General features: G+C 32.9%; 1 protein-coding gene across 8 annotated transcripts in view; it reads right to left on the bottom strand.

Moving 5' to 3' along the window:
* The window catches only part of GALNT13 (polypeptide N-acetylgalactosaminyltransferase 13), a 446,421-nt gene that overhangs the window by 411,325 nt on the left and 11,658 nt on the right, over positions 1-23,438 (bottom strand). For 5 of the 8 annotated variants that reach the window (XM_054699734.1, XM_054699735.1, XM_054699736.1 and 2 more), the window contains exon 2: positions 5,869-5,939. The gene's annotated coding sequence lies outside the window, so the exon portion shown is untranslated. Of the gene's footprint in view, positions 1-5,868; positions 5,940-8,621; positions 8,726-12,616; positions 12,640-16,626; positions 16,731-16,826; positions 16,964-23,438 lie in introns of those variants that run through there. The other 3 variants (XM_054699730.1, XM_054699733.1, XM_054699731.1) reach the window with 3 other exon arrangements.

The raw sequence follows: 23,438 nt of genomic DNA, 5'->3' as shown, positions 1-23,438 counted from the left end.
ATGACAGAATATGATTTTCAATTGTACACTAATTAAATTCAAGTTTCTTAACTGATTATCAGTATTTCCTACAACCTAGTTCCAGCCTTAATTTCCAGTGTTATCTATTTTTCATCCAACATAAAAAACTTATTCTGTTATCAAATTAATTCATTTGTCATTCACTGAATACGAAGTATGCCTCTTTACCTCCATACTTTCTTATGCTGCTTCCCTGATTTCTCTGTTAACATTTTACAGCTGCATTAAAATTTAGCATAAATGCAGTCTCTATGAAGAAACCATGGACCAATGAATCTCAGAATTATATCTTCCCCAGATCTTTTCTAGTACTCTATTTTTCACCTGTTCATAACCTCTTTATCTCTGTATTGATTTGATTAGTTCATATAACGCTCGTGATACCACATGGCAATAACATATTCGTTGCATTATTTATGCCTGAGCATATCTTATTTCCTAAAGTTGAAGTCAATGTTTACTTGAGAATCATTTTTGTTTCTTATTCTAGAATGTAACTAACCCAGCGCATCTCATATTTTATGAGTATGTGATTGGTATCTATCAAATTACACAAAATAGAATTACTAAAACTTGCTTTGTCTTTCAGAGACCAGATCTAGAAATTGAAAGACATTTCTCTAAGTCTCCACTCTCCAATTCAACAGTAGTGAGAGATTACAAAAGGCTTGACCCCATTCATTTTTAGAGAATAGTATCCTGAATACTAGTAAATTTGAAACTATCCCTCAGGTAAAATATCGCTGATGCCTTGTTTCAAGAAATGAAGTGTTAAGACCCTGGGATCAAGGCATGGCTAAAGTAGCAGAAGATGAAGACCATCAAAGAGATGAAAAGGGAAGGCATAGCATGGTCAGTGTGTTGTAAAAAAGTGTCTGAACAATGACAAACCTGGAAATGAAAAATAGGAAGGGGAATGATTAAGCCAAGGTTAACTCTTCATTCCAAACTTCTCTGCATTGCATAAAGTGGTTAAAGGATTACAAGAAAATGATGTAGTCTGAAGTGGGTTTCATGTCAGGAACACAAGGATGGATCATCACCAGAAAAATCAATCAACATAATTCATCACATCAATAAAAAGATAAAAACTATAATGATCATATCAATAAAGGCTGAGAAAGCATTTTCCAAGTCCATTTATGATGAAAACCCCCAAAGAACTGGAGTTAAACAGAACATACCTTAATATAATAGAAGCCATCTAAACAAACCCATAGCTAATATCATTCTTAATAAAAAATAGTGAAAAACAGAAAGCTATTTCTCTAAGATCTGGTATAAGACAAGGATTACCACTGTTACTAGTGCTATTCTACATAGTTTGGTAAGTTCTAGCTAAAGCAATCAGACAAGAGAAAGATATAAAAGGAATCCTAACTGGGATAGAAGTAAATATATCATTATTTGCAGATGACATGATAATACACATAGAGAACCCTCAAGAAGCCACAGGGGAAAAAAAAGAATCCATAGAAAAACTAAATGAAACAATCAGTTCAGCAAAGTGGCAGGGTATAAAATCAACACACATAAATCATTTGCCTTCCTATATAAAAACAATGGGATAGCAGAGGGAGAAATTAAGAAAATGATCCCATTTACTATTACACCCCTAAAAAATAAATACTTAGGACTAATCCTAACAAAGGTGGTAAAAAAATCTATACAAAGTATAAGACATTGTTGAAAGAAATAGAAGACCCAAAGAAATGGAACAAATATTCCCTCTTCATTGATTAGAAGGAACACCACCATCAAAATGTTGTTGGAGCCTATCCAAAGCAATATAGACATTCAACACAATTCCAATAACTATAACAATGGGTTTTTTAAAAAAGAACTGGAGCAAATATTACTGAAATTCAAATGCAGTCACAAAAGACCCTAAAAACAATCTGACAAAGAAGAGAATGGAAATTATATTATAAAACCATAATAATTAAAACAGGCTGGTACTGGAATAAAAACAGACATACAGATCAATGAAAAAGAATTGAGAGCCCAAAAATAAAACTACACATATATGGATAGTTAATCTATGACAAAGGAGCCATAAACATACCCTAAAACAAAGATAGCCTCTTAAATATACAGTGTTCAGAAAACTGGACAACTGCATGCAAAAAATGAAACTAGACCATGATCTCACACCATACACCAAAATAAACTCAAAATGGATCAAAACCTTGAATGTAAAACCTGAAACTATAAAATGCATAGAAGAAAACATGGCAAAACATTTCATGACATAAGCTTCAGTGATGCCTTTCAAGATTCATCCCCAACAGCAAAGAAAACAAAAAAGAATATAAATGCTGGGACTATATCAAACTATAAAGCTTCTGCACAGCAAAAGAAACCATAACTAAAATAAAAAAGTGTCCCTAGTGAATGGGAGAAAATTTTTGTACAGCATACATCTGACAAAGAACTATTCTCAAAAATATACAAAGAACTCATAAAATTCTACAAAACAAATAACCCTATTAAAAATGGGCAAAAGAATTTCAGACCTTTCGTCAAAGAATATATTCAAATGCCCAACAGTGTATGAAATGGTGTTTACAATCACTTATTACTAGAGAAATGCTCATCAAGACCATAATGAGATACCACCTCAAACCTGTGAGAATGATCCACATAAAAAATACCCAGAAACTACAAGTGCCTACTAGGATGTGAAGAAAGGGGAACACTCCTCCACTGATAGTGAGAATGCAAACTGGTCTGACCCTTATGGAAATCACTATGGATGTGTCTCAACACATTAAAAATGCATCTGCCATTCAACCCAGTAATTCCACTCCAAGGCATCTATACAAAAAAAACAAAAATTCAAAACTACTAAATTTGAAAGGAAACTGTCACTCCCATGTTTATTGCAGCACTATTACTATAGATGACTAGATCAAGAAGATATAGTATATCTACACAATGGAATATTACTCAGCACTTAAAAAAAAAAAAGATAAACCCATGCCATTTGAAGCAAGATGCATGGAGCTTAAAGAAGCAAGATGCATGGAGCTTAAAGGAATAATACTAACTGAAATAAGTCAGAAGGAGCAAGGTAAATACTGGATGGTGTCACTAATGTGTGAAATAAAAAGTAACTAAACTAATAATCATATAAAGACAAGTTTAAAAACTAAACCTTGATAGCTGACTACAGAACTGAAGAACCAAAGGACTGATAGGGGCAGGTGTTAAGAACAAAGAGGGAAGGAAGCACAATGGTAGTGGAATATGGGTGATTTGGTGGTGTGTCAACTACTATAGAGGTAATACCTGCTGAAAGTACCCAAATATTATCTCAATAAAAGAAATAAAAAATAAAATAAAATCAAAGATAAACTTCCTCTCTAAAGAAAAAAGGTATGGTCTGTCACTTCAAAGTTCCAGAAGACTATTAGACACAAGCCATTTCTGTGCTTTTAGGAAAAAAGCAAATTACAATTTTATTTGTAATAAAATTTAATTTTTTTTCCTTACTCATACAATTTTTTCCCAAAGAATTTAGTTTTGAATTGCCAAGTGGTCCTATTAACACTTACCATAAAACATCTGCCGTTTGTTTTAGTTGAAATTGCATCATCATCTACTTACTAAGGGATTCATATGCATAATCTGAGGTTTGGAAACAGTGTCTTTATGCGAATAAAATAAAATTAGATCATTCACAGGATTTTATGTTTAACATTTATGTTAACATGTTTTAAAAAAGATGCTTCATAATTCAATCAGCCTCATGAATGATAGATTTAAACTTTCTGTGGTACATTTTCCTCACATAATAAATGGAAATAACATATTTACCTCATGATAGTATTGTTCAGATTAACTGAGATGCTGAATGTAATGTGTGTGGAATTAATAGATACTAAATACTGTTTTCTTGCCCACATCCCTTCAGATTTCATGAACTGTTTAATAACACACTGGATGAAACTGTTCCTCCAATTGTTTGACAATCATTTCAACTACTTTCTGTATTTTGCATCTATAAGTTTACACTCTCACTGTCAAAATAAGCATATCACACCCCATAAGTACTTCACAACTACCCCTTCTTCTCTCCAAAAAGTATACAAATATACTTTCAGCCAAAGTATGTAGCTAACACAAAAGGATATATATTACATATCTATGTGCCTATATATCTATATATACATACAAATGAATATATATGTTCTGATTTCAGATACATAATATTTGAGTAAATGGTTGACTCTATTAAAAATTCAAAGAATAAATGTGTCTACTAAAAGCATCTGTCCCTACTTATAAAAAAACTAAAGTTTAGTTTCTTTCTGTGAACAGTAGTCTCTGTTTATCATTGATGTATACTTTATATGACAAGATTATGAAATTATGATGCTTAATAACAAATGTACTTGAATTGAAATATCAATTTACTAAGTACCTGGAATTGTGTTATACTTTATATGCATTAACTCATCACAGGTGACATAGTTCTTAATCTTATATTCATTTTATTTTTAGGTAGATTCATATTTATTTATAACTACATATCTTATTAGTTGTTATTCTGAACAACTCTTACTATTACAAAATTTTTCATTTTTGTAATAACATTTTTATTTGTCTCCACCATCCACCCATGCCATAACCCCATCTGCCTCCTTAAAGAGACATTAAGGAATTTATTCATGCACACAGTTAATGATTGATATATCCAGGATTTAAAGCCAGGGGTATCAATCCAGAGTCCGAATTCATAAGCCACTACACTATGCCAACTTTTTTTTAGGTAGACATATTGGGAGACGCTGTACAAATAGCATTATCAATACTGCCATATAGCTTCTATATTTTTTAGAAATTCTATTTTTGAATTGTCGTTCAGGTCATTCTACTTCATCAAACAAGGAATTTGGGCATATAGAGGTAAGACTCTATGATCTAGTCCTTTCCAACTCCAAAGTAATAAAAAGGTAGCATTTGACTGAGTTTTTTTTATGAGTGAAAGAAGACTCTTGGAGAAGTTCAGAACTTTTACTCTAAGTACTTTTCATCCAAGAATAATTTAGATTATTTAGACACTTTCATAATCTACATTTTCACATATCTCCTACATATATATTCAAACCAGGCCAAGTGTGGAATTGGAAAACATCATTTGAAACGAAAGTAAAGTCATAACACACAATACAAAAAATAAATCTTCAACATCTTCAAAATAAAATCCAAGGAAATAACCAAAATATGTCTGAACTCAAATACTCAGGCTCTTAAATAAGTTATTAAATTTTTCAAAGTTATTGGTGGAGGCTTTATTTTCTGAAAGTCTTGTATTCAAAGCCCAAACTCATCATTTTTAATCGATATTAAGGAAGGTATAAAACCTTCCTAGATCTCTGTTTTCTTATTTAGAAAACAGGAATAAAAATAATGATATTACAATATTTGAGGGATAATTAAGCAACACATATAAGTCAACTGGTAACAGAGCAAATCTTAATAATTCAATACATTTAAAAATTTCCATATCAACACAGGCTAATCATAATAAACACAGGCACACATCTTCACTGTTCTCAATTTATGGTTAAGAGAACAAAAATTTTCTCACTTAAGTGAGAAATATTATGTGTGAGTATGTCTACGGAACAATAGTAAAATCAGTCATTAGAATTCTTGAAATTATATTACTTTATTCCTGCTAGCAAACAGCTCATCAAATTTTTACCTTTTATATACATTTTCCTCAATATTCACAAATATCAGGAACTACAAATAGAAATGTGTTCTTTTATGACTGTCTGCCAAATTCATTCAGCATGACTGCAATTGAGTGAAAAAATAAAAATACGTATTACTTACTGTATGTGGTGCTTGGCAATTTCAAAATGATTTGCAAACATTCATCCTCAAAATACTCCTACAAACTGCATCTGTGAGAAGATAAACATCCAAAAGTAAGCCATTTTCCCAAGGTCACAGAAAAACTAATTCATACCAACAAACACTTAGACACTATATACTTTAACATAATGAAATAAGGCTTTGCAAAATATAGATTATACATAGCAAGGCATAATGAGCTGGTGAACACAATATTCCCAACTATATGCAAATATTTTACACATCAATATAAAGGCAGGAATGGGCACAGAGCAGGATCTCTATGATCCGAGCATACGGGGCAAGGAGGAGAGAGTCCTAAGTGCCCTCGGTGGGTTTTGCAGGCTTTTATTGGGATTTACCAGCTACACGACAGGCAGGGGTGCTGGGGGGTCAGGAGGCTGGCAGGCCTCCCAGCCCCCCAGCAAGTCTTCACACTCTCTGGGCTCTCCAGCATTCTCTGGTGGTCCCTCTGCTTCTCTTGTGGTTCTCTTCTCTACTCTCTCGTTCTACTTATCTGCTCTCCTCTCTTGTGCTGCTAGCATCCCCATGACGCCACCCTTATAAGCCCAGTCTTTCAGCACAAGTGTACCCACTTACGCACGACCACACCCTACTCCAGGTGCCTGCCATCAGGCATGCACTCAGGACCGCAAGGATCGATCATTAATTTTAATGGTGGGAGGGCAGAAAAGCCTGATACTTTACTTACCTTACAATTAGTCAAAGAGGACACCCTTAAGTTACAGATAAGAAATATTTACATATTGGCTTCAAGAGTAAAAGAAACACAGTGTAAGTATAAGTAAGAAACAAGTGTAAATATAAGTAAGAAACACATGGCCTAAAAGTCATCTCAAAAAATGAGGTGTTTATAAGTAAATTTAGTTGGACACTTGAGATGGTTATTAACATAATTCAACTTTTTTAAAATGTACATTTGTCTGATACGAATATCACTGAGTTAGAAGAGAATTTTGCTTGATTTATCCAGAGAATTGCACCAATTCACAATGTAATTGCATTTCAATTCTAATTGAAAATCATGCTCTGAGAAAAACACAGACATGCCACTTGCACACCTCACAAAATACACAAAGTTCCATGTTCTGTTTTTCAGAAAGTCAATGTGATAAGATAAAAAGTTACTTTATTTTGATAAAAAAGAATTTATTAAAGAATTTGTTTAGGGAAAGAGTACATTACAAAGTTCGAAATATTAAGTGGCTTTGATGCTACTGAGTATGTTTCATTAAAGAGTTTTTCAAAAGAAGCAAAATAAAACACAACCTAATGATAATAAAACAACTCTATTTAAAGTACCTGTTGTTTCAGACAGATCGAACACACTACGGATAAAACAAATAAAAAACCTCCTAAGTATCAAGCATTGTTAGAGGACCATTAGCTCTCAACAACCAACAGAATTTCTGCTCAGAGAAATTTGATTCATTACAGTACTAAGCAGAAACACCAATTTAAAATACAGGAGATGTGCTTTCATATTCAGCAAAACCAAAAGTAACCAAATGAAAAGTTCAACACAGAGAACAAGCATTCTGAGTTTAAGACCTCATATATCTTCCTCTAGTGTGTGAAAGATAACAGGATGACTCCAGCCTCTACCTGGCACAGGAATATATGATTTCACAAATGACCAACACAAAGACTTTCAAACAAGAAGAAGAAACCAGATAGAATTGGCAAGTTTGCAGTTAAATGTCAAAATTATATCAGGAAATTCCTAAGAAACCATGAATTTTTATAAATTTTTTTCCTAAGTTAGAACTTAGTAAATAAACAAATTTATATTCTCATATAATTTCAGCAGAACAACAAAGTTACAAAAATTAGCAGATCTGTATGTTTCTTCATATTTACATTCTCATCATCACATATAAGAGAACTAAAACATTAATCACAAGATTTGCCTAATTTGACGCAACTAATAAACATGCAATCCTGGTTTCATAATCAGCTTTTCTGACCTGTAATTCTCACTCAAGTCTGGTAGGCCTTATCCCAATCACTTCCAGAGCAGAGACTGCAAATTCCTCTCAAAGCTTCCAGAGCAGAGGAGGTTGGCATAATAACCAAAATTCAGTTTACCATCATGTTTTGGTTATCCCACACTATGTTTTCAAGACACTTAATAATCAAAAGCAGATTTCTCATAAGAATCCTCATTTCCAGCTTTTAGGAAGAGTGAACATTTTGCAAGGGGAAGCTCACAGCCTCCAGAACACAGAGATGTTTAACCCCTTTGCAGGGATATGCTTTCTGCACTCAACTATTTCATAATCTGGCAGAATATCTACTGTGCAATTTTCAAGCACTGGAGTTGGTGGGCAAAGTCTCCTTGCCCACCAACTACAATCAGGCAAACTGAAATTAAAGAAAGTCTGGATATTATCTGGTGTGAACCCAAATTAAGGAAAGTCTGAAAATATTTAGTCTCAACTCTTCAAAATCATTAAAGATTGAGAAAATGTTCCAGGTTTTAAAAAGCTTAAAAGATAAGACAGCCAAATACACAAGTGATTCTAAATGCACTGAGTTACATAATGGTAATTAGCTAATAATGAACTTTTTAATTTACACAGTTGTACCGTGGTTATATAGGATAATGTTCTTCAGAAATGCACACTAAATATTAAAGAAACATGATGTTTAGACATTATTCTTAAATGATTCAGCAAAAAATATATATAAGTGCATGTAAAGCAACCAACCCATTCTGAGCAGGTTTATGAACGGTTCTAGCAGCCACATACTCTTCGCCGTGGTTTGTAGTCGCTCCAACAATCCTCCGTACACTCCACTCCTCCACTCTTAACACCGCACTACCACCACACCGCACTCTGCTGCACCACCCTTATATTATCAGTCTTTTAGCGCAGGTGTACCCACTTCAGGTGCCCGCCATCAGGCATGCACCCAGGATCACAGGGCTCTCTCATCTATCCTGATGGCGGAAGGGCAGAAAAGCCTGATACCTTTTACCTTACCCTACAGTGCATATATAGCTATATATTTACATACATCTATGCAGAGAATCCTAGCAGAAATAATAAAGCAAAAGAAGCAAAATGTAAACAATTAATGAATCTGTAAAGGAAGTATTCTTAAGTACAAAAGTTGCAAATTTTCTGTTTGTTTGAAATGAGATGGTCTCACTAATAGCAGGAATTTAGAAAACCTAAATAAGAGAACAGGAAAAAGACTAATCATTACAAAGAAAAATCAAAATCAACAAGCAACTATAAACCAGAGACACACTGGGGGGTGGGGGGTGGGAGGAAGGACTAGAGTCAAAATGGTGGGGGGGGACTGCAACTGTATGGGGAATATAACTAAAATGAAAATGCATACATTGTGCAAAGATGAAAAAAGATGTAAGAATTATATAAAATAAAATATTTAAATAAAAAAAGAAAACAAAAAAATCTTAGTGAAAAAAATATAGAAATAAATGTTTTAATTTCATTGAGTTCGTTTTGTTTTTGCATCACACAGAAACAAATAATGAAGTATTTTTAATTGAAGAAAAAAATGAGAATTTAAAAAGTAAGTCAGAATCACACCCATGTTTTTGACAACCATGATAGCAAGAGATTTAGAATGATATATATTCTCATGTATTAAATATATTATGTTTATATATAATTCATAAATTTATATGTTGAATATATTTAAAGATATGTATTTATTTATAATTTATATATTTCTGTGTGCATATTAAATATTTAAGATACAAGCAAAGGAAACTGTATGCAGAAACTAGTTTTTGTTTTTTAAATAAATCATACAGACAATAATTTTTATATTATCTAAATTCAACAAAGTTAAATATTACCAAAAGAAAGTAGTCATCAGTAAAAGAAAAAGGATATTATCAGTCTATGAGGCTATCAATAACTGGATTTTTCTTATCTAATTGTTTTTCTAAATCAAAATTACCAAAAACTTTTTAATTCAAAAAAGAAACAAAGAATTAAAATTAATTCCTACAATATATTTTATGTACAACTATTTTTTCTTCTAGACTTTTATTTTACAAATTCTACCTTATAAACTATTTTATAATTAGATTCTCATTTTACTTGTGAATCTCTTTTTGTGGCAATATCAAAATTTTTATCATGAAAAAATCTTTTCACTGATTACTCTTCCATACATGCCATCATTTATTTTCTACATTTTCATATATAAATTACTACAAGATATATTTATAAAAGATAAGGAATAAAAATTACTGCAAATTTCCTTTTGTGTACAACTTCTGTCATAGCATGAGTGTTTCCTGAGGATAAAAATATACAGAAGGGGAATTGTTGGATCAAAATAGCATGAGGCTGCAAGAGTTGTTAAACTCCATAATTAATAAGGATGCACACAGTTTTCATATTTGAAAAATCCCACAATCTGGTTATATTTTACAATCCCCATAGCCAGTGGCATAGTGACATAGTATTTGTTGCCTCTTTGGCCCTAGCTCTTTCTATTATGTCTTGAACTGAGTTTTAGGCATTTTTAGTATTACACATACTGAGTTTTTTTACCTTTAAAATATCTTTAAAGAGATTATCCAATTTGACACGGAATTTTATTTTGAAAAATGCATATGGAAGCAGAGAAATTTTAGTAGAATAATCATATATTTTTAGAGGAATTCTTTCCTCCAATATTTCTTACTTTATTAAAGAACAGTCAAGCACTTTAAAGGAATTAAGAAAGGAAAATTCCTACAAATAGATTAAGATGTTCTACAGTCTTATAACCAAGAACATACAAGGGGATTGAGTATTACATGACAAATGATGCATTAAGACAGAAAACACTATATATGCCCCTGAATAATCCAAGCAGCTATACCAGGTCTCATTTCTAATTTATAGCAACAATGTGTCAGAATGCCTAAATGTGATAATTTGTTACACACACACACACACACACACACACCATTTACATTTTATTACACTAGCAATTATCACTTTTTAAGTGCCAATTAATGGTTCTCACAGACCATGACTTCTATCAGCCAACTTTATTCCTATGATCACTTTGAATTCTTCTGAATAACCACAAATTTCACTTTCCTAGGTTATGCATTCCTTATTTTGTCTCCTTAAATTCAGGAGATTAAAACAATTATCATTTAGTATAAGCATACAATGAGCGAGCCCTTCTGAAGTTTTACTTGGTCTTCCTCAGCAAGTCACTGATTAAATGACAAATAACAAGCTAAGTCTTCCTTTACACAAGACAATTTTTTTTACTGGCTGATGAGAACGTTATGTGAGATAAAAACTCAACCTTGCTGAAGTGAAGATATATGAACTCTAAGCTTTACCTCATATTTAAGTCCTGTCATTGTGTCAGAGAATAAAATTAGATTAACTCACAGTGATTTACTTCTTTCAAAGTCATGTTGGTTGTTACCCCCATTTGTTCTGCTCTTTGAGGTATATGAAAGTCAACTGTCTTTTTGATTTATTCCTCTATTTTCCTAGATACCTAAGTAAGCTGATTAATCTAAGTCATCACTAATATATTTCTCCCTCTTTCTCTCTCCCTCTCCCAAATGTGGCCTCCAAAAGCACTAAACTAACACCCACACTTTCTATTATAAATGTGACTCAACAATAAGCCTATGATAATTTTACTCATGAAAGTTATGAAAAATCAGGTCTCCCTGAACATTGTACATTATTTAAGTGTAAATCTCCTGAAGCCCATTTACCATCTTACTGGTACATAATTTCATATCCAGGAATGCATACACACCATGACTAAATGCCATCAGTAATGCCTTGATCAAGATCCTAGATACCTATACCTGCCCTTGATTTTTGTTTTGTTTTTATTTTTTTTGAGGGAGAGTTAATAACCCCATTTTATTAGTCCCATCTACTGAAGGTTACAAGGTAGTTTAATTCCTTATTTCTTTTTTCATAACAATTTTTTTTACATCATCGTTCATTTTTAAACAGTATTTGCTTTCCCCCGCTCCCTCAGGTGTAGTTCCCATAGAGTTTCCTTCACCAATGTACCCGTGCACCATCACCTCAGTCTCCTGTGCTCCTCCCTTACTCCCTCTGATCCCTCTCCTTCCTCCATACAACCCAGCAATTCCATTACTAGGGATCTATCCAAAGGACACAAAAACATTGATTCAAAAGAACACCTGTACATCTATGTTTATTGCAGCACTATTTACAACAGGTAAAACTTGGAAACAAACCAAATGCCCAAAAATAGATGACTGGATCAAGAAGATGTGATACATGTACACAATGGAATATTACCCAGCAATCAAAAAAGATAAACACATGCCATTTGCAGCATGTGGATGGAACTGGAAGGAATTATGCTCAGTGAAATAAGCCAGAAGGAAAAAGAAAAATATTGGATGGTTTCACTTATAGCAGGAATATAGTGGAACCAAGTAAGACATCAGTGTAAAAAAAATAATAACAGTACAAAACACAACAAAGCAAAAACAGACAATTATAAACCAGAGACATCCTGCCCTTGATTTTTGACACAGTCTCTACATTGTAGAGTCTAGATTATGGCATTTCCTTACCGAACACTTTCTTCCATCTCTCTTCTCTACCCAAATGGGGAGAAGTTAATACCTGTTTCCTAACTCATATTGGTTCTCAGTCAGTTTCTTGTTCTCTTTATATAACGTCATTTTGTTGAATATTTAATAAGAACTCACAAGGAATGTGACTCTTCCAAACATCCATCAGATTCTCTATGTAAAGAGCACTGCATGCTTCTATCTACCTAAAGAAATATGAGCAAATATTGATGCTTTCATCTTCTGAAGCTAAAACAATTGCTTAATTCACTCTAGTCCACCCTAACAAATGCACAAGTAAGCATTGCATATTTCATATCCTTGATGTCATTACTTTCTAGTCTCCACAGATATTTTGCCTTGTCCTTTACATATCTTTAACTTTTGATTCATTTCATTTCCACTGAACAATTCTAATAACTAAAGATAGAAATATTCATGTTCAGAGAACTTCACTGGTAACATAACATTTACAACTGTAGATTATCAAAAGCAACTAGAGATCAACTAAATAAGTTGTGGTTTGTGAAAAATGACAAAATGCAGTCACAAAACTAATTTCTCGTACAGTGTCTGTTTATATATTTTTTAAATGTACTTTCTAAAATATATGAAAAAGTAGCAATTGTATAAATAATTATATACATATGTACACATATATTTACATATATGATTCATAAATATTGGAGTATTATATAGCAGAATGTTTTATAGTAATGTTTGAATGGTATGAAATGTAATATTACTTTTCTTTTATAAAGTTTTCTTAATTTTTGAAATTTTCTGCAAAACATCATGTTATAACCCATAATGAAAACAAGAGTATTAATATAAAAACTCTGAGGGAACAAAACAACAAAGTGTGTTAGGTATAAACCAATTACACAACAATAAATAAGGTATAACTTCAGTGTTAACAGAACTGGAAACTAGTATAGACAAAATTGGGCCATAATTAACAATAAGATGAAATTTTCAAAAAGCTAATGAAATGTGACTTTTTTACATCAGGCGTCTGGACCTGCCACTTGCCAACTTAGTATCTTTTCTCGCCTCCCTTACTTGCTATGTGCACTTTTATGATCTTTGGCTTTTGCCTGCCCAAAATGTAGATATAAAGGCTGGAATTCTAACAGATATTTTTAGTGAATAAATCATAGAATCATTGGAAGAATCCAAAATTTCTGGTGAACTTTTAGAGTTACTTATCAGGCTTGGACCACCAACATCAAGAATTCATATTTAGTGAGGGAAAAATAAAGTACTAATTTCTTTAGATCCCTTTGGATATATATTGAAGACAACTTCTAAGTGATCAATATTATCTAAAAATTTGCCAGTAAAATAAAAACTTTCTCTGTCAGGAATTTAATGATGATTGTGCCACTATATATGAGTGTGTGTGTGTGTGTGTGTGTGTAACCAAATATTCAAGTTCATGATTCAAATCATACTCAAAATGACGGAAAATTTAAAGGCATCCAGGGGAGAAATAGAATTAACATTCAGGAAATAAGGATGTATTAAAAATGACTCAAATTGAGAAATTTATGTTCCATAAAAGGATATACTTTGTAGTTTAATTTCATTGAATTGTATGAAGGATTATTCTTAAAATGAGATTCTAAGCAATGAAATAGCTTTAACAATATGCATTAAAAATAAGTTTCCAGAAACTCAAAATTGTTTAGGATATATATTTTTATCTTTTTTTAAAATGAAGTGTTTTTGAACATCTTTTAACCTGAATTTAGAACTGTGATCTTTCCAGTTATGAGGTCAAATGAGAAATGTGGTGTGAATATATGAACTTTAGGTAGATTATGAGTAAATTTAATATTATGCTTTTTGGTCACTATCAATGCTTTCTTAATGTTTTTATGTCATTGTTTAAACTTACGATATTTACCTCATCTATAACAAATTAAAATCAATTGAATATATTTTTTACCCATTAAACCACACAATTCATATATATGATATGACAGGTTGAATTTTCTAAACATGGCCACAATATATAGCAACCCACATGCTGTCCTGCAACATGACCTTGATATTCACCCATCAAGAAATGAAACTCTCATTACTTTCTGGAATCTGAACAGACCCTGTATTCCTTTAACCAAAAGCTATACTGGAAGTAATACTTTACCAGTTCCAGAGTAATCCTTAACTAGCCTCTTCTGTTTCTCCTCTTGGAGCCCTCAGCTACCATGCAGAAAGGGAAGACTACTGTGCTAAGGAAAAAGGTACTTAGTCATCAGGCATGTGACATTCTGGGTATGCAGTTCATCCAGATTTTAAGATGACTCCACCACCAGTTACCACCTGAAGTCAACTACTTGAGAAATCCCAAGTGAGGCTCTCCCAGCTAAGCCAAGTCAACCCAGAGAAATGTGAGCAATAACAAATTGCTGTTTTATCAACTAAATTTCAGGATAATTTTCTGAATAGCAGTAAAGATAAACCAGAAAAATATAATCATCTTGTGGTCTCAAATCTGGAAGTATAATGTGATAATTAGGCACCCCTTATTTATTTATATATCTGAAATTAGAGAGCTAGATTAAGTAAGTAGGTACGTAGGTAGGTAGGTAGGTATACGTAGATAAGTAGGTATGTAGATAGGTAAATAGATAAGATGAACATGCACTGACCAGAATGTGAATTGTTTGTATGATAATCTGTTTTTCTCTGTCTCTACCACTATCTATGCAAGTTATCTTATTTCAAATTAAAATTATTTCCAATTGTCTCCCAGCTAGTTGCCAATAATTTTACCAACACGGCTACTGTTTATATAATGTGAGTGTGTGCTGTACAAAATGGTGTATTTTGGAGCCATGCATCCTGTAAGAAGGAAGAGTTCAAGAAGCTGTTCATTCTTCAGAAATGTTGAAAGAACTTCAAGTACTGACTAGTTGTTGGAATTACAAGGCCTTTAAGCACCCTTTGAACCCTCTATCTTGAAAAATTTCGGTAATTATCTTTGGAATGGATTATGTTAATATTTTTATAACCCCATCATATTTCAGAAAAAGATATCAGATGTGTCACAAAGGTTCAATCAATAGAACATCATTAAATTCACAGCCCTTTGTTGTACTCAATCAATATTTAACAATTTTTCAAGACTTATATTGAATGATTAGCTTTATTATGAACTCTGGTTGGCCTCAGGGGAACAATGAGGAATGTGATGCCTTCATTGGGAAAAAGTGTAATTTTAAATGGGAGACAGATGAGGACATAACTATGGTGTCAGTTAGCAATTTCAATAAGAACAAAGTGTTATTGGAACAGAAAAAAATATTGCCTTGGAAATGTAGGAAACGTCCTTTAAAAAGATACATTACCCAATACTTGAAATGAGAGGATATGAATTCAAGACTGAAAAACAGTGTAAGCAAAGAAATAGAGTGATGGACATCTATGACATATTCAGGTCATGCAGAACCATAATTCAGTGATTCCTGAAAATAGATCAGGACGAGGTAAAAGATGACATATGAGGATACAAAGGTCATTTGGGATGAATTTCCTTAAAGGGTCTTGAATGATAAGCTCTAGAATTTTAAAAACCTTTCAGAGGTTTTCATATCCAGGAGTTTCATACTCAGAATTAAAGTTAGAGAGACCCTTTTCGATTTCTAATGTGGAATATGCAATGGTGTTCACAATATGGATTAGTTTTATTTTAAAGAAACATGTCAGTCTTGGATTTTAAGAAGGCACAACCTTGATTGGGGGCTGGTGGGGCAACAGGATCATCTCTCAAGATCTCTTTCAATATTAAGCTTTATGAGTTATGTCCCTTACAAAGGAAACAAATTTCAAATTCTTTAAAATGACAGAGGTGGCAGAACTCTTGAGCCACTCTGTTGAAAAACAGGAAGACATTGCTATTTTAAATACACAAGGGCTTTGGCAAGCACATAAACTGTATAATCTTTGACTAGTTAACAATGGAATTTGAGAGGGAAAAAAATCTCGAGAAAAATATTAAGAGAACAGAGTAAAAAGATATTTTCAACTATTACACTAGGAAAACAAGATAAAAATTTGACAGACCTAAATCCTTTTTTGGCCTGCATCATTTTCAAAAGTAGTGTCTACTGCTATGGAAGACCCAGGGGAGCTTTCCTTACCTGTGTAATCTAATTAAATGCATATGAAAGGATTTAATTCTGTAGGGCATTTTAGATGCAGCACAAAAAGAACCATACTGGACTGTCTCCTTGAATTTCATAATCTACAAAAGACAGATAAATGTAGATAGACATCTTTAATTTAGGAAGATAGAAGGATACATTTAACTATAGGAAAAGACAAAATTACATATCCTTACATTGAAAGCTGCATGAGCATCAGTAAGATTACTCCTTGATTAGTTCCATTTCAAGAAGTAACTCAGGAAAGTGTCAGAGAATAATGCCAGGGACTAGATCTCACTCCTGAGACCTGCAGGGAGAGAAAAGGAAAGCTGTGCCCTATTCAGCTTTAACAGCACTAAAATCCAAGGTCAGTGAAGTGATACAAGGCACACAGGATGGTAGGTGCATGAAAGGAGGAGAAACAGGCCAACCACAACACAGCATTAGCCTGGAAATACAAGTTCCTTTTCTTTTCATCCTTCATTATTTGGTGCTTTTATTGGTGTTAGTATTGGCATCTCCAATAAACACATTTGGCCTTCCAGAAGGAAATCTAAGGGTGTTAACAAAAAGTTAAGAATTCATTATATTTCTAATAAACAGAAGGTATAAACCTGTAGTGAGAAAGTAATGTGAAACTGGGATACAGTATAAAATTTGTTTCTGAAACTAACTAGGTGATATGTGACATCAGAATTCTTAAGTCCTTTGAATGACTTGTTAGATGGCAATCAGCCAAGCATATCATCAAATTGGGATTCTAGATCCTAAAGAATCTCACTGTCCTTGAGCTCCTAAAGCCCCAGCAGTGGTAAATAAACAAATAAGGCACATATTTTCCTATAAAATACAATCATGAATAACATAGCATTATTTTTTTTGTTTAAAAACAGAAAATAGTAAGAATTCTATAAGCTAGCAATATGCAGTAATACGTTCGTCATTCATAAATTTGTAATATTGTTCACATAGAATGGTGACATTTATATTTGCTTATAGTACATCCATTCTTAATAGAAGAGTGTAGTCTTATGAAAATAGATAGCTCCACTTTGCAGATGTTGTTCATCTCTTGAGTAGAAATAATCCTCAATGCAGGAATGAGGAAAACCATCTTTAATAGTGTGAGACTTCAGTAAGACAGAGACATATAGGAAGCTTAAGTAAAGACACACAGAAAAAAAGGATTTCACCTACTGGACCTGAGGGTTTAAGATCTGCAAAAGCACCCGGCAATTATATGCCATGAACATGAACCCATTGTTGTAAATGCATTTGTAAGTATGTGCCTCTTGATGAAATTTTGGGAACGCCTTCATTTATATAGTGTCTTAAATTAAGTAGATCCCAAATCACTGATCAGATTCATTGATTATTTAACTGCTCATAAAGGAATAATCTTATAGCCAATACATTTCTGCATTAAAATGTGGCAAGATTTTATTGGCCTGTAATTTCAATATTTCAAGTTTTTATGAGATGTTTTGCCTTTGCCTAATTAAAAGTACATAAGTATTTATAATATAATTCATAATACAATATAGATGTGGCCAAATACAACTTGTGTTAAATTACAAAATATTTTTTCATGGTAAATACTAAATACACATAATTTTTAAAAAAGGGGAAGAAAATAACATCAATTAAACATGGGGAAATGTGGAAGTTTTAAGGTGTGTTAGTGTGGGTAGAATGACAATGGTAAATGTGTGAATGAAAAGATTTTAGATTGTCTAAAAATTCAAAACTATTGATTTAAACCTGATAAAATTATAGTGAAAATAAGGCTGTACATAGAGTTTTAGAAAGTTAGACCAATACTTAATTTGGTCCAAAAAAATCAAAACAGATTCTAGAGTTAACAGAACAACAAAAAAATCAAAAATAAATACGAAGTATCTTAAAATTAGATTAGTGACAGTTTAAGTTCAATAGTCCCAAGCAAAATGAAGGTCCACATATAAAAATACCCAGGAAACCCATAAAGAGGAAAATTCAATTCTCAGTAAAATTGGGAAACACATACACACCCATTCACAGACAGATATACACAGAGTGGGTGTTAGACCTACCCTGTGACTGGCAACAGTGTGCCACTGATTTCATGTTAGTCAAAAATATATTGCAAAATCTGTCATACCACTCAATCTTTCAATATCTTAGTGGTATATTTATAATTATGGAGCATATTATTTGCTACTAATTTCCAAAGTTAAATAAAATATAAGCTTTTCCCAAAGCAAACTTACAAGGTAAATTTTCAGTGGACTATCACATTATAAAATAAGTACAGGTAGTGTAATATATTAGCAGATAGATGCCACAATACAAGAAAATCAATTGTCTGTCTGTGACTTAATGCAACATTGGTTGAAAATGATTAACTAATGCAAGGTTCCCAGATATAGCAGGAATTCCTGATTGATTTAATTTTCTCATACAGAAATTTTTTACAAGTTTGTTGGAACTTACAATAACATTTTCTTTGTAATCACTTTTTTTAAAGATTTATTTATGTAAGCATACAAGAGCTGGAGTACAGGCCAGAGGTGCAGGGGGTGAGAGGATTACCAGAGACAGAGTGGGGAACAGAACAGGTGGACTGAATGAAATACTCTGCTAAGGGGAGCAGCAGGAGAGTCATGAGAGGTCTGCTGAGCCATGTGGGTTGTTTCCCGGGAATTGAACTCCTGCTGCACAGGCTGTGGATTGCTTCACAGTGCTGTGCTTTACCCCTTTCCCCACCAGAGAGGCCTCTTAATCACTTTTAAGTATATTCAGATAGTACAAAGAACTTCAGGATGGGAAGCAACAGGAGTACTAAGAAAATGAAACTGAGGCCCAAACATGATGCTTAGATAAGCACTCAAAAACTGTCTGAATCATAGTGGGAAAAATTGGTAATGGGATATTTAAATTATTTTAAGAGATTTTTAAGCAACTAAATGAATATACTATCAGATAATATAATATAATTATATTATAATATAATTAATAATATAATTATAATATAATATCTCCACGTCCCTAAATAAACTCTCTCAAAACATAATGTAAGTTATTCATTTTCTAAAAATATTCTATTTTGTTGAATATGTTTTGGAGTTAAGGAAGTTGTAGGTTTCATTAAACAATTAGTGTTGGTACATTTCAACAGTCAGCAAATAATTCAGAAATAAATCATAAACAGCATGATGCATCATTAGATTCCTACCAGCAGTTTATTAATTTATGTATATTTATCATTTGTACAAATTATTGTGAAGGAACAAACTATCAGTTTTCAAATAACATATTTTCCTCATATAGAAAAGAGAATTGAAATTCAAACATTTCTAAATGAGAAATCTGTAATAAATTATTTCAATTTATGTGTTATAAATAAAAAATCTTCAGTTAAGCATTTATAAAAATCATTAAAATAACTAGATGTCCTGTATTGAAAAAGAAGTCTGTTTCTCTAAGGAACAAAAATAATGTTTCATCTTTTACATTCATGGATTAAGTCTGGGGTGGCAATATGCTTTAAAATTTTTACTATTTTATTTTCAAATTCACACATGAAACAAAAAATTAATCTTTCAATTTCTACAAGGATCATCCACAAGAAAAATTAATACAGTCAATGCTAATTTAAAAAAAAATACTAAGGCAGAAATATAGACTGACTACTTAACCAAGAACACTTAACAAAAATCAGCAGTGACATTGGAATTTACCAAAAAAAAAGACAAAGAGAATAGACAATTACCACCCTTTCTCTAAGTCAGATGCACTTTCTTCTGCAAACCAGCATTAAAACAGTGTTATGCTTGTTCACAATCTGTAAATTACTGTGATATATGATAAAATTTGCCTCCACATATTTCCTTTTTCACTTTTTTTCTTTTTTCTTTTTTTAATTATTTTTATTTTTTCACATCATTGTTCATTTTTAAACAATATTTGCTTCTCCCCACCCCCTCAAGTGTAGTCCCCATCGAGTTTTCTTCAATTCCACTACTAGGGATCTACCCAAAGGACACAAAAACATTGATTCAAAAGACCACCTATACACCTATGTTTATTGCAGCACTATTTACAACAGGTAAAATCTGGAAACAATCCAAATATCCAAAAATAGATAACTGGATCAAGAAGATGTGGCATATATACATAATGGAATACTACTCCACAATTAAAAAAAGATAAACTCATGCCATTCACAGCAACGTGGATGGAACTAGAAGGAATTATGCTCAGTGAAAGGAAAAAGAAGGCCACAAGGAAAAAGAAAAATATCGGATGGTTTCCTTTTTCACACTTAAATAAGATTTCTAAATATTTCACTAAGGTTTCACTGTTTTTATTTTGCTTTGTTTCAATCCTACCTTTGACTCCAACTTATTTATTGTCTCCTCAGATCTGATTTTACAGTAACTCCTTACATAACTCTTCCAGGTTTGAGAATTATATTTCAGAAATCAGTTGAACAGATTCACTAGGTACCTGTTGCACTAAATGCCAGTAGAGGGACTTGAAAGAAGATACATTAATAACAGCTAGCATTTGTTCAACACTTGCTAAGTGCCAAGCAAAATAATCAGTACATTTCATGCAGTCACCGCAGACCTCATGGCAGCCCATTAGTTGTAAGTATTAGGTGGGAGAAAAATAAAGACCTGTGTTTGTGGGAATTAAATAAACCAATATTATGCAAAGCAAAAGACAAGTTACTTCTAACTGCCACAAAGTAACTTTTCCAAAACACTCAGAAAAGTGTTAAAGAAGATGATTCAAGAGAATGGTACTCACATTGAAAAAAAAAAAAAAAAACCTGGATTAAATATAATGGCTAAATTAAAAGCAAAATTTATTCTTAATTTTCCAACTTTTTGTGTTACAAAAGTTACGAGATAAAACTGGGAAATTTGCTCATTTCCCTCCCTACTTCTATATACACACTATATGGAGAGTTCCGAATTGATTTCATAGTCAGTAGATGCTAAAGACAGAAAAAGGGGAGAGGCGGGAGGGGAGAAGGGAGAGAGATTTCTTCCAAGAACCAGCAGGTTAGAAATTGGAGGGACCCATCTGTGTCTCGCTTTCATTAGAAATAGCTAGTATCTTTAAAGCAACTATTTCTGATTGGCTACAAAATTAAAAGTGTTAGCACAAACAATAAGAACTTTAAGAGCAGCTGCCAATATGAGTTGGCAGTATATTCACATCTGTGTAATGTTGAATTCACCATGCTTCATCCATCAATTCTTCTCTGAATCTGCAGACACATTACAGACAATCACAGTGACTGGTATAATTTAATAACACAGAGGACTATACAATTTACCATCTATATCTGAAAATCACTACAAAACGTTGCTTAAAATTACTGATCAGTGCTATTAAAATATTCAGGAAAATAGAGGTGGGATGGAGATAGGATCTTTTTACAAAGGGCTAGCTAATGCTCTGCCTTTTGACATTAACAAAAATCACTTTTTTAAGAAGTCCTTTACTAATGAAAATTTCTATCAAAACAATGCTACTAGAGAAACTATTATTACAAATTAATAAAATGAAAGATGTGGGCCTCCCTGGTGGTGCAGTGGGTTGAGTGCAGCACTGTGAAGCTGTCCGCAGCCTCTGCAGTGTGGGTTCGAACCCTGGCCAGCCACAGAGATACCTACATGGCACAGCAGACCTCTCTTGTCTCGCCCGCTGCTCCCCTCAGCAGTGTATTTCAGTCTGTCTGCCTGTTCTGCTCCCTGCTCTATGTCTGGTGAATCCCCTCACCCTCCCACACATCTGGCCTGTACCCCAGTTCTTGTATAAATAAATAAATCTTTAAAAAAATTTTTAAAAATGAGGGCCTCCCCTGGTGGTGCAGCAGTTGAGCGCTGGGCTGCGAGGCTGCCCACAGCCTCTGCAGTGCTGGTTCATTCCCCGGCTGCTGGCGAGGGTCCCACAAAAAATAAATAAATAAATAAATAAAAATGAAAGATGCATAATTCTGATTTGAGCGGTCAATTCAGTTAGCACAAGTTAAACAGAAACATATTTGAAGGACACCAAGGACCATTGTTTAAAAGTCAATTAACACTTCTACCATAGTAAAGATCTAGAGCAAGTAAAAAACCTAATCAGTCCTGAGACACCAGACCTTATTAAATAATGTTCACTTCATTATCAAAAAAATTGATAGCTCTGCCTTTATTAAGTAAATAAGCAGCAGAACAGAGAGTAATGCTGGATTTTTTTTTAATACACTAGTTGCTTCATTTTAAAGATGAGGAAACTGAGATCCAGAGAAACTAATAACTTCTTACAGAGATTTTTAATGGTTTTATGAAGACTAGAATTAATTATTTGCTCTTAACCCATGACCTTTATAATACTGTAGGGAATGGAAACTATTGTTTAGTGACAAAAGTTCCAAATATTTATAGTCCTTTATATAGCACAACCACCTCTTCTGATCCCATCCAGTCCTTTCCTCACTGGTCCCTGTCCTCTTTTCATTATTTATTAGCTCTACAATGGAAGCCTTGAATCCAAATATCTTTATTCAATAAGTGACTGAAATCTGTGAAAATCTGGAGAATACATACCCACCTAAAAGCTATTACATCATTAAAAAATCAAACCAAAGTATATTATGACCAAAACAAATGGATCCAAAGTATTTTACACATTAACAAAATTATCTTGCTTACCAGTCCTAATTAATCTATATGCTTTCTCTTATTTCTCCTCTAGGTTGTCTTTATAACTTTAAGTAACATGTATTTTCACTACTAGTTCTTGCATCAACTATAGACACCATA

The sequence above is a fragment of the Talpa occidentalis genome, unplaced genomic scaffold, assembly GCF_014898055.3.
Source record: "Talpa occidentalis isolate TD23 unplaced genomic scaffold, MPIMG_talOcc4v2.1 talOcc4.3, whole genome shotgun sequence".
Classification (NCBI taxonomy): domain Eukaryota; kingdom Metazoa; phylum Chordata; class Mammalia; order Eulipotyphla; family Talpidae; genus Talpa; species Talpa occidentalis.
Note: the sequence above shows the minus strand (reverse complement) of the source record. Positions and strands in the feature narration are given on the sequence as shown.